A 12608-nucleotide genomic window follows, 5' to 3' on the forward strand; every position below is an offset into this window, starting at 1 on the left:
ATACCCTAAAAAAGAACCTCAAGAAATTAAAGGTAGAGAAAAAATGAACTAGTGCATAAATATCATTGGATCAATTAGTTGTTCACCCATTCTTGGTATAATTGCCTTAGATGTCAAAAGCCTGTTAAGCTCTCAATTAAGAAACAGAATATGGAGCCTCCCTGGTGGCGCAAGGGGTTAAGCACCATACTATGAAGCAGTCTGCAGCCTCTGCAGCATGAGTTCAATCCCTGGCCGGCCAGGGAGCAACCCACATGGCACAGCAGACCTCTCCTGTCTCGCCCGCTGCTCCCCTCAGCAGTGTATCTCAGCCAGTCTGCGTGTTCTGTTCCCCACTCTGTCTCTGGTGAATCCTCTCACTCCCCACATCTCTGGCCTGTACCCCACTTCTTGAATGCATAAATAAATAAATCTTTTTTTAAAAAAAGAAACAGAAACAGAATACGTACAACACTTTGCCATTCAAGTCATGCTTGAATACAAGTTAAATACATAGAATAATTGCTAGAAAATTTACATTATTTTAACCTGCTCTTTTGCCTTAACCCAATTAATTGATGTTTGTTTCGAATTATGTGATAGCAGTTGAGGCAATTGCCTCATGAAATAAGTAATGATTCCCCAAGAAGACTGAGCTTATATTTAAGAGTGAAATGCATAGATATCCAAATTTTCCTGAATCTACTTTTAAGGAAAGAGATGCTACTAGATTTTATGATGTGATTGTTTAAATGAGTCAATCATTACACAGTTATGCATAAATAACATATTGGGTGAATGTAAGAAGCCACCACCACCAAAAAAAAAAAAAATCACAAAGCTGCTTTTTACTAGCTACATAAGCTTGGAAAAGTTCTTAACCTGTATGTGTCAGTTTCCTTGTCTGAAAAATGAAATGGTAATGGACCTTACTCATAGTGCAGTCACAACAGTCAAATGGCCTAATGTAGGAAAATGACTAAGAACAGAGTCTGACATGAAATAAGAACTATGCATCATCATCATTGTCACCATCATCATTGTCACCATCATCATTGTCACCATCATCATCATCATCACTAGTTATCTGGGATATTAGATTATGCTCCTTGTCCTTGACACACTGTGTTGGAGTCATCAAGGAAAAAAAAAAAAAAGCAAGGATGTTACTTCTGAACGTTTCAGGTTTTTCCAGAGTCCCTAACTACCTCACCCGTTTCTCATAACTAAAGTCAGCTCTGTTTCTTCATGTGCTCTGCCCACATAAAACTTCATCCATCTTTTTAATGACACATGTTTACTTACTTACATACCTATCCCTCACTTGTCCTTACGCCCTCTCCAAAAAGTAAAACTTGTCTTGCTCTTTAATTTTGAATCATTCTCCTCCACTTTCCTGCTGAAAGTTTTCCTGGTATTTAGATTAGAATAATAAGCAAATAGCTGAATGTTTGAAAGGAAGAGTCGAACCAACTATAATCTCTCATAGGACTCTGCTTCCTTACCATCTTTATTTCCTTAAGGCAAAATATTCACATTGGTCTGCTCCCAGTTATGGAAAATGGAGGAAGACATTTTTTCCTCTGAGATGAATAAGATGATGTTCACTGCCCAACATCAATATCCTCTCTTACCTGTTAATTAAGCTCATTAGGTAGCAATTAGAGATTCCATATTTTTTTGAAGATGTTTAGCCCCTTCAGTGGCTCGCTTGCCATTCCATTCCATTTGCCAATGATCAGAGGTGGGCTAATTTACATCTGACTAATAAAACATAAGAGAAAGTCTGATGGGGCCTGAAGTAGAATGGGATAAACCCTGAGTTACATTTTCTTTTTTTAAAAAAATTCCCTCAGTTTTCAAATATAACAAAATAAGAATGTAATGCTATTAACTGTGGCAGCCCTTTTGACCGAATGAGATACAAGTCTAAGAACCAAAAATGAACATACTGAGAGTAAAAAGAGGAAAATACTGGGCGACCTTGGTGATAGGTTTGAGCCACCATGAGTGCCTTGGAATAGTTTATCTCCAGATTTCTTTTATTGAAGTGTAAAACAATTATAATTTGGTCTTGTGTTACTTGATAAATGGTCCCAACTTATACAAATGTGCATTTCACATTCACCAATGTGAATATTTTGCCTTAAGGAAATAAAGATGGTAAGGAAGCAGAGTCTTATGAGAGATTATAGTTGGTTCGACTCTTCCCTTCAAACATTCAGCTATTTACTTATTATTCTAATCTAAAAGGAAAGTCATGGGGGCCTCCCCAGTGGTGCAGCCGTTGAGCGCTGGGTTGTGAAGCTGCTCGCGGCCTCTGCAACGCCGGTTCGATCCCCGGCTGCTCCCCGGCTACAGGAAGAGGGTCCCACATGGCGCGCAGACCTCTCCTGCCGCCCGCAGCTCCCCTCAGCAGTGTACTTCGGTCCTTCTGCCTGCTCTGCTCCCCACTCTGGCTCTGGTGAATTCTCTCACCCTCCCGCGCTTCTGACTGTACCCAGTGCATGTATAAACAAAAACAAACAAACAAATAAATAAATAAATAAAACACGCCTCTATTAAAAAAAAAAAAAAAGGAAAGTCATTCATCCTTGAGAATACCCTGTGAGTGCTAAGAAATTATTCATCCATATAAGATCTTTCTAGTTTCGAAGTATTGCCACACCTCTATAATTTCTTCTCTATAGATCTTTATATGATTAATACCTTATATATTTCTACTTATGGAACTTTGAAATTATCACAATTCACTCCATATTTTCACAGTACAAAATTATGCTTTATTTTTCTCAAATTACAAATTAATTAATTATAATTTCATTTGATCTTTTTCCACTCATACATTTATTGCCCTTCCTAGAGATGCATGTGTTAAAAGACCAGATTGGGAATCAGAGAGACCCAGAGTCACATTTACTAACAATGTGAATAGGCAAATTACTTGTTTTCTCTGATGTTTTATTTGCTCACCTAAAAATAATATCTAGAGCTGTTCCCCTGTGAAATAAGATGATATACATAAAATGATTCTCTAAATCTTGGCATGGACTGAAAACCAAAAATAAAAAAAAAAATTGAAGAGGAAGCAGGAAAGGGGAAGGGAAAAAAATGGAGAAAGAAGAAAAAGGAAAAAAAAAAGAGGAAAAGGAAAACATTGAGAGAACAAAGAAAAGAAGAAGGAGGGGCAGAAGAAGGAAGGGGGAAAGAAGATATGGAAGAAGCACAAGAGAAAAAAGGAAAAAGGATTTAGGAGACAAGGAAGGAAGGAGAAAGGGGAAAAGAAGAGGAAAAGAAGAGGAGGCAAAAGGAAATGCAGGGAAGAGAAACTTGATAACAGCCATCGTGACAATAATGACAATAACAATGAAGCTGTCTTTTATCCAGAGAAGAACACTAAGGAATAAGGAAGTTGAGGTAGATTTTATAGCCCAGACAAAACCCCAGTCATCTATATCTTAATACAGTATGATTTCATTTCCCCTAAAATTTGGGTATTATATATGCAGTTTGAATCTACTTACTCCAAATAACACTACAAAAAGAAAATTACAAAGGATTATAAGCCTTGGCAATGGTCCCTATATTTCAAAGGAATGGTTGATACCTTAAGATCCCAGGGCAATCAAAGAACGTGGAGAAGGACCTGGAGTTTATTTTAGTCCAACATGAGGAACAGCAAAATTAAAGAGTAAAAATAAAATGAGTGATTAGTTGATTTTCTTCTATAATGACCAGGCACCTTCCCTCTTCAAGGATGACAGTAAAAGACAAAATAAACTTTTTCCCTCATACAAGAGAGAAAGAGATCTTGAGAGTTAAGGCTAATAAAACCCCCCTCCAATATTTTCTCATTGATTCTAAATCACTTCCTACAGAGTATAAAAAAAAATTGGACTTGATTTTACATAATCTGCACAAATGAGATCCGCAGGGAACTAGAAAGGTTTCTAAGAGGAGCTTCTAGAAGCGAAGTTTTGTACTGCAGCCAGTTAGAAAATTGGGGAGGGGCTTTCTTTCACTTCTTTAGGTTTGTTAGTGAACATGACTTTCTTCTTTGTGTCTCCATCAGATACTGACTTATGTCCTACATCTGCAGTCCTTACTTCCCTTCTATGCAATGAAACATGCAGCCATCCCCTTTTGTCTGTCCTTCCCTCTGCACAACCCTGTTCCCTGCTTTCACTGGTGTGCATTCAAGCCTGAGATTTTCTGGCTTTCACAGATTCTGTAGTCCCTCTAGATCCCCCTCATTTAGTTGTATTATCATTAGCAACCATTTCTCAAACACCCTGATGAAGTCTTGCTGGTTTTCATTGTCCCCTCTATAAGGTTAGAGCTTAGTCTAATGCTAACTTTCATCACCATCACCTAACTCACCGTGTGGCCCTGATACCATTGCCTTCTGCATTTAAGTTTTCACTTTGGGATCTTGTTGCCTTGCATCCCAATTCTTGTAGAATAACTTCACCTAAGAAAGGCTAAGAAAGGAAACTATTGCACTGTTCTGAATTAATAACAGAGAAAAAGGCAAAGTCTTAATCTTTCCAGTGCAGAAGATGTGTGCATTGTTTGTTGTTGAATAGCCCTTGGGGAGGGAGAGATTTCAAGTTCAACATTTACGTGGCACATTTTTCAATTAGACAATCTACTGTATGGCATTTCCCTTCCTCCCCCACCCCGTCTCTTTTATTACCACATGACTTCATCTCCCCATGTGACTGACAGAGCCCATCGGGCTCAACACTGATAAAAAACATCTGGGGGAGAAAAATTGCAATTTAGAAAACAATTAAGTACATCAATTTCAATTCATTTAGTTGGCCAGAGAAAGAAAAGTTCTTTCAAAGAGGTAATTTGAGCCACAGTGGTCATGGATTAAAGGGCACCAGATCTGTTTTCTCCAGGTTGTAGTGTGGAGGAAAGCATCTCAGTTTAGAGCTCGAAACACAGACATGAACTCCTATTTGCAATTTTCAACAAAGAATAAACTACTGACAGTTTCCTGAACCTTCTCATTTTTAAGACTATCTTTCACTACTCTTCCCAAATTCCCAAGAACTTAAGAGCTTCCTTGAAGGATGTGTATTTCTCTCTCTTAAATGCTCATCACTAGTTTGTTGTGGAAGTTCCGTAAGTGAACCTTGGTTTACTGTTAAACACCCTATCTAAAGGGTGTGTGTGTATGTATGTGTGTGTGTGTGACTTTCAATTCCACTTTTTCTCACTAGCTCTGTGAGCATTCATGGGATGGGCTATTACTTTAGGGTGAATAAAAATTTTATGAATTGTGATGTAAATTTTCATTCAAAAATTCTTAAATAAAATTTAACACCAAAAAGTTTGACTCTGGATGCCTCCTTTCATCCCAGAAACAAATATCTATGTAAAAATTACAAGGACTCCTCTCATTTATTGAGAACCTTCTATAATCACTGTAATTCACATTATGACCATAATATATAATTTACCTGCCATATCAGTCCCTTAAAGTAGTTATTATTTTATAGATGAGAAATTATAGATGATCCTATTTTAAGACATTAAGATTCTTCCCCACAAAAGGAAGAAAGACTTAAACCTTTCTTGAATTCATATTTTAAGTTCACATACAGAAAATCAACAACCTAGGAAATAAACTGTGAAAGGTAGGATCCAATGACTCTCTAAATTTAAAGTCTCTACTCACACTTATTTAAGAGATTATCTATAAAACTACCAGTTAGTGCCTGGTCCAAAGTAGTTCCTCAATAAATGATAGCTATTATTACTTTATAAGCCATTTGTACTTACGCCCCTCCCCTTTCCCTCAATTTCCTTCAAACTTCATAATATAGATTAGATCATCAAGAATACTACTGAGATTTTATCACAGACTCCAACATAAAATCATCACCTAGGTGGTCTAAAGACCTTAAAATAAGATTCAAAAAATAGTAGCTATCAGGAAATCTCATTCCAGGAAGGGACCGACAGATGAAAAGGGTCCTAAAAGGAAACTTTGCTCATTTTCTATTAAAGTGTGCTCTGGAAACCAGCTTTAAACATACCCGTTTTTCACAGCATGTGTTTCATTTTGCCTACTGTAGACAGGGAATGCAATTACAATAATATCATGAAGCCATATGGAAGTGTGGGGTTCAGGCATACTCATTTTGTAATGAGCCAGAGTTGACTGACAGGATCACTCAACAAGTGGACCACATTGGCACAAGAAGGGTTAGAGGCTAGGAAACAAAGAGTAAATCTGATGTTAGTGAATGGATAGTAAAGAGGAGAGGATGGGTGGATTAGATGGCATTTGAAAAGCAGAAGGAGACGAAAGAGGAGCCGCTGGTAGGAGGGTTGGCTGAAACAATGAGCCTCAAGGGTACTGAAATTCAAGGGTTTAGGCTCCTGGCTATAGAATCCAGTGGTGATCTTGCAGCTCTGGAAAACTGGAAAATCACTAGGGTGAGTTTACTTGGCTTAATTGCAAAGATTGTGGGGTTAAAAAAAAAATACCTCCCAGTAGCCTAATGGATAAGGCATTGACCTCCTAAAACAAAAAATATATCTGATTCTAGTTGCTAAGTACATGGGACCATGGAGAATCTTTGCTATAGTTGATGGGGAGAGCATTTGAACTGCAATGTTTGAAATACAGCTGCCAGAGGAGGTCTCTTAGTAGGATTTGGTGAAATGAGAAGAAATCAGGATGACTTGCTTGCTAAAGGTGAACAATTACGAAGGAGCCAAAAGACATGGTGAAATGTGTCTAAAGATTACAGAAATCCCCTACCCCCACCCACTCCACCATGAGTTCAAAATCAAGTCTTTTGTTTGATTTCTTGATGATAATAGGAACAGGACTTCACCTTCTCCTGGGTCAAATATGCTTACTGAGGAAGTTGTTCCCAATACGTTGGTTTCAATTTTTGTGTTATTTTTTTGTGTTGGTCTGTCTTGGTTCAGTTTTTAACCTCCCCAGGTCAACTCAGGACAATAAGGCAATTCAAATTTAAAGGTATTGCTGGACCTATCAGAACTATTTGTCTTCCTTGACTTTAAGAGTCAGCCAGAAAATGTTGCAAAATAAGACTTCCAGTCTCCCTGGCCTCCGTCTGTGCCAAGAATACCCCACGACTGCCCTGTGAGAGGAACAGCCTTTCAGATCATCAGGAAACCCTGGAGTTTGCTAATAAAAAGAAAATGATTTTCCATACAAAGTAAACAGATCTCTTCTGCACATCTAAAAGCTCTTGGCTTCAGATGCGGGTGAAGGTTTAGGGTGGAGTTTTAATTTTCACATTACAGAAGCTCATTTGGAGTTTGAATTTTCATGTTATTCTTCAAAGCACAACAGAACCCCCTGTCAGGAGATATCCCGCAACTGCATTCTTGTAACAGTTGTAAACTAGCCTGCCTCTCCTTTTTTCTCTTGAATTTGAAATTGTTTTCAGGGACCCAGCAGAAACAGTTTAGGAACCAGGCTGAGGTTTGGAGGATCTGTCCCCTTACCTAGAATTATTTTTGTGGAATTTAGCCTTCTGTAGTTTTTCCTCCAAACTGAAGCCTGTCCATTGCTATCAACAAATCATGAGGCAGATTCTGAAGTGCTTTGTCATTGCACAGCTGAGCAGATTTGCACAATAAAATTTTCCATATGAATTAAAAGAGAGAGAACACTTTTTCCCAACATCATCTTTTTATTTATAAAACACTCCTGAGTTTATTGGCAGAAAGGCACAATCTCATGTAACATACAGGGTGGTCCATTTAAACCAGTCCCCTTTAACTCAGGATAATTTTAAGTGTGGCCCATTGTAATTGGGTCACCAGATGTACTGTTATGTCAGTACTTCCTGACCTTGCAAAAATAGGCAAGTCTTTCAGGGATTGGGGGTGCATGTGGAAATGTAGGGAAGCTGGTTGAGCTTTCAAACAGTGAAAATAAAGGAATTCAGGAGGAAGGCTGATAAATGGAAAATAAATCCAGTCTAACAAATTGGAAAGTTGTTCCGTTTTAGTGCTAGTATCTGTTTTTGCAGGTAAGGGCTTTGGATTGTTGTTTTTTTGTTTGAGATCAGGCTATTTTTTTCATTTGTTTACTTTCCCAATGATTCTACTTCATTTATTCATTCAATAAATATTTATTGATCTTCTGCTCTGTGACAGCACTTGGGTGAATGCCAGGGACATGATAACATAAAAGCAGAATCAATGCCTTCCAGAGGCTATATTTTAGAGCAATACTCAGATATATCCATGGTGCATTGCTGATATAATGTCAGATACTGGCAGTCCTTTGGAGAAAAATATACGTATAACATAAACGCAGAATCAATGCCTTTCAGAGGCTATATTTTAGAGCAATACTCAGATATATCCATGGTGCATTGCTGATATAATGTCAAATACTGGCAGTCCTTTGGAGAAAAATATACTAAATTAGGAGGAATGGGAAGAATAGAGGAAAGCCTCTTTAATAAAGTAACTTCATAGCAGAGACCTGAAAGAAATGAAAATTGAATCCATGGGTATAGAAGGCAGTGGAAACAGCAAATGCAAAGGCCCAGAGACAAGCATGTGCTTTGTCACTGCAGGAACAGCAAGGTTCTCAGAGTTCAGCCAGCTGGCCTTGTGTTTCCAGTTTTACTCAAGACTTCCAAAAATTAAAGGTAAGGCATGCCATTAAGGTGAAATAAAACTTGGGTTACTGTTACTTAACAAAAACTAGAAATTAAGGTCAAGATCACAATGGACCTATTTCGAATGTCTCTGTGCAACTAATCACAAAGGGAGGTCTACGGGGCAGTGGGGGAGGCAAATGTTGCCCACTAAACCTAATAGAGACAACCACTTTTAACTTGAAGACTAAGCAAGTATTTGGTGGCCATTTCAGACTGTATAATTATTCTGTTGGCTTTAGTGTGAAGCTTGGTATTATCAATAGCGCTATCATGTTAAACTGAAACAAAGATTCTGTATTCTAAACAGTTTTCTATTAAGGACAGAAAAAAAAGACATTTTATTCAGTGTTGTCTCTTTTTCCTTCCTTCCTCTTTTTCCTTTCCTTCCCTAACATGACTCGCTGGTCTCTCCTGACCTGGAGAGGAGAGGGTGTCGCATCTCAACTACTAGATGTGAAGGGCTGGACCAATTGTCCTAAGGCTGAAATGAGAGGTTTTGCTGCAAGGATCGCTTGCCTTTCTCCAAACATTAGACCTCAATAATGGAATGATTCTTCCAACTGCTCTTTCACTTATGTCTTCAAGATCTTTTTCTGGTATTGTCCACTTGTTGTTCACATATTCTGTGGATAGTACTTCAGTTTGGGATTTATGAGCTGAATCCTACTCCCAAAGTCTGAACTCTCTCTCTCTCTTTTTTTTTAAGATTTTGTTTGTTTTATACAAGAACTAGGGTACAGGCCAGAAGTGCAGGAGGGTGAGAGAATTCACCAGAGCCAGAGCAGGGAGCAGAACAGGCAGATGGACCAAAGATACTGCTGAGGGGAGCAGCGGGCGAGGCAAGAGAGGTCTGCTGCTCCTGAACTCTCTTATTACCTCCCTAATCAAGTCAAACAAAAACAGAGAAGCAGAGAAACATCAGCTGGAAATTATTCATTGATTCATCCAACCCTTATTGAGCAATTGCTACATTTATTGAAAAATCATCATACCTAAGTGTTGAACATGAAATCATGAACCATCTTGATCTGATTTGTGTGTGGTATAGGTGAACATGCAGAAAGAAGGAAGTTTCTTCCCTTTCAAAATTTACCTTCCTTCCCTGATTTCTATGGAGAGCCCTATTCAGGGAGTCCTCATTTCATAAACCACCCCTGAGTGGAATAGCAGAGAACCCAAGATTTATTGACCAAGGAGGCTATTCTTCCTAGATTCTGAAATAAAATTAGATCTTCTCCTCCTACATTATTCTCTTTCTCACATGTTTGTTTCATGGCATTTGCCACAATAAAATTATAGTTTATTGGAGTACACATTTATTTAAAGTTTCTCCTTCCTGGGCCTCCCCGGTGGCACAACAGGTGGGATGCAGTGATGTGAAGCTGTCTGCAGTCTCTGCCACATGAGTTCGATCCCTGCTGGCCAGCGAGATACACACATGGCATGGCAGACCTCTCCTGTCTCACCCACAGCTCCCTTCAGCAGTGTATATCAGTAGATCTGCCTGTTCTGCTCCCCACTCTGTCTCTGGTGAATCCTCTCACCCTCCTGCATCTCTGGCCTGTACCCCAGCTATTGTATAAATAAAAAATAAATTAAAATAAATAAAATATCAAATCTTAAAAAAAAAGCTTGTCCTTCCCCAAACCAAAAGTTATTTAAATAATTTGCTTCCTGTTGTTTCCCGGTGCTTAACTTAATACATGGCCTATATAAGGTACTAAATAAATATAGGTCAGGTTAGGATGAGTGAGTAGTTAAGTGAATCAAGTCCTCTTGTTCATTCAGAGAGTTTAAGGAATGACCTCAAAAATTAGAACCAATGTTCTATGTACTTCTCTAAAGGAGGAATCATGATACTCATATTTCAGATTAAAAGTAATCCATCATCATTTCCTTGGTAAATTAGACTTTAAATACGCCAATATGTGCACTAAGTACCTTGGCCTCACCTTTACTCCTGGTCATCGGGTGACTTGAGAATCATATACAAAACCTCAGATGAGGGCTCGAGTTCAGAGTATTCATCTTTCCTTAGCCAAGTCTAATATTCTTTCAGACAATGTGGGCTCCCTGTTCCTTAAAACATTTCTACTGGAATCAGTTCTTGTGACTCCAGAATCTGCACACATTCCAGAGAGAGCTAGGGTTTCTCATTAATCTCTGTCTAGGCCCTGTGCTCAGATTAGCCACCACTGAAATGTAATCCCAGTGATGGGGAATGAGGAGTCTGGCCCATGTAAACTTCAGCTGTTGAACTGCTACCTCTGAGACTAGTTGTCCCTGATTTCTCAACTCTCCCAGCATGGCACCTGGACTGAAGGGAGCCATTTACTGTGTTTTCATAACTGAAAGGTGTTCTTCATTCATAACTTGACATCTCTGTCCACACTTGGCACCAACAAGGGACAGTTCCTAGAGGAGAGAAAGAGAATGTGCTTGGGTTTTATTTAGCAGTGAAGAGACTTTTCTCAGAATAAAAATAAAAGAACAGGGTCTAGTTAGAAACTTTGTCATCAGTTTGTCTTATTTTATATTTTGAATTGGTGTTTCTTAGAACTTCATACTGTGGGGGTTAATGACTGAGGTGAGAAAGGTTATACTTATGAAATAGCAACAAATATAAGCTATTAAAATTTAATTAAAAAAATTCTGAGTCAGCTATTGGGTTGGAATCTTTCTAAAGTCAATTCTACCTCTAAGATTCAAGATTACTAGGATTCCTTCTGAGACAGGTGTCACATAGACATGAGAGAATTTGTTGAGATGAATTCTAAGCTTGGAAAATGAATTCACTCTAGAGAGTAATAATTTTACCACTGGAATTATTTGTACTATAGCACTTATCTTGAACAAATATGTAAAATTATTTGCGTGTCTGTGTGCACAAACGTATAGACAAGGGGCTCATAACTTTCATCAAATCTTAACATCTAAAAATAAGGAAGATCAAATTTTCTATAGGATTTCTTGAGATACAGTATATAAACCAAAGAATGCTATAAAGTGCAAGCATCTGTGTGGTTGTTAATAGCCATGTATATTTTCTATAAACAAACATACACAAATTAAAATAATTACAATGATACAATTTTTGAAATACCCTAAAATTAGGTAAATGGTTTGTAAATATCCGAAAAAAAAGATAAAAACTTATTAATGCCTCCTTAGTAAAGATTTAGAAGAGTGTTCTAATAATAAACTATAATAATAAATACGAGTTGATAAATCTTCTGAGAAGAAGTAGAAAGAGCAAAAGATCAAGAAATAAGTTATAGTCCAAGATTTTGCCACCAGAAAGTCAAGATGGACAATCATCTTGTATAGTGAGTGTTTGCTTGGAGACTTCATTTGAAAACCCAGGGCCTGGTTACTCTGGATTAGCTTTTTCTATAAAAGTCTAAATCTCCAAACCAGAGGTTTGATGGCAGTGAAACCATCTGAGCAGCTGGGTCCAGTCCTCTTTGTGTGGTCATTCCCCTTAAAAATAACCTGAAGTGTCTTCTGGAATTATAAGTGGATGGGACAAGGATTTCGTGGGAAATTCACTGAGATGTACTAAATTGAGTTTCTGAAGCTCTACTTGTTAACCCGCTTACAAGTTTTCTTCATATAGAATCAAATAGCTGAATCCATCTGAGACTGAAAATAGAGTCCCAGAAACCCATAATTACAGTAAACATAATCTTTTAGTAGTCCCCAGACATCATCATCTCTAGAAATTATTTTGAAGCAGACGTTGATGTCAAGCAGCCTGGGCTCCAAATTGTGCTCAGTTCTTTAACCAATCACATGAACTTGGATTGTTTTCCTTAAACCTCTAAGGTACAATGTCCTTATTTCTTTTACTCATTCCTTCCCACAGAAAGAGCAGTGACGTCTCCCTCAAAGAGCAGGAATTGTCTTCCCTCTTATTCTTATTTTACTGTGAAAAGAAAGCACAGAGCCTGGAAACCC

General features: G+C 38.1%; 1 long non-coding RNA gene across 1 annotated transcript in view; it reads left to right on the forward strand.

Moving 5' to 3' along the window:
• Positions 1–12608, forward strand: part of LOC129145555 (uncharacterized) — a 32200-nt gene that overhangs the window by 11892 nt on the left and 7700 nt on the right. The window contains exon 3 of the long non-coding RNA XR_008551298.1: positions 8565–8639. This is a non-coding gene — a long non-coding RNA (uncharacterized LOC129145555). The remainder of the gene's footprint in view (positions 1–8564; positions 8640–12608) is intronic.

This window comes from Talpa occidentalis, unplaced genomic scaffold, assembly GCF_014898055.3.
Source record: "Talpa occidentalis isolate TD23 unplaced genomic scaffold, MPIMG_talOcc4v2.1 talOcc4.12, whole genome shotgun sequence".
Taxonomy (NCBI): Eukaryota; Metazoa; Chordata; class Mammalia; order Eulipotyphla; family Talpidae; genus Talpa; species Talpa occidentalis.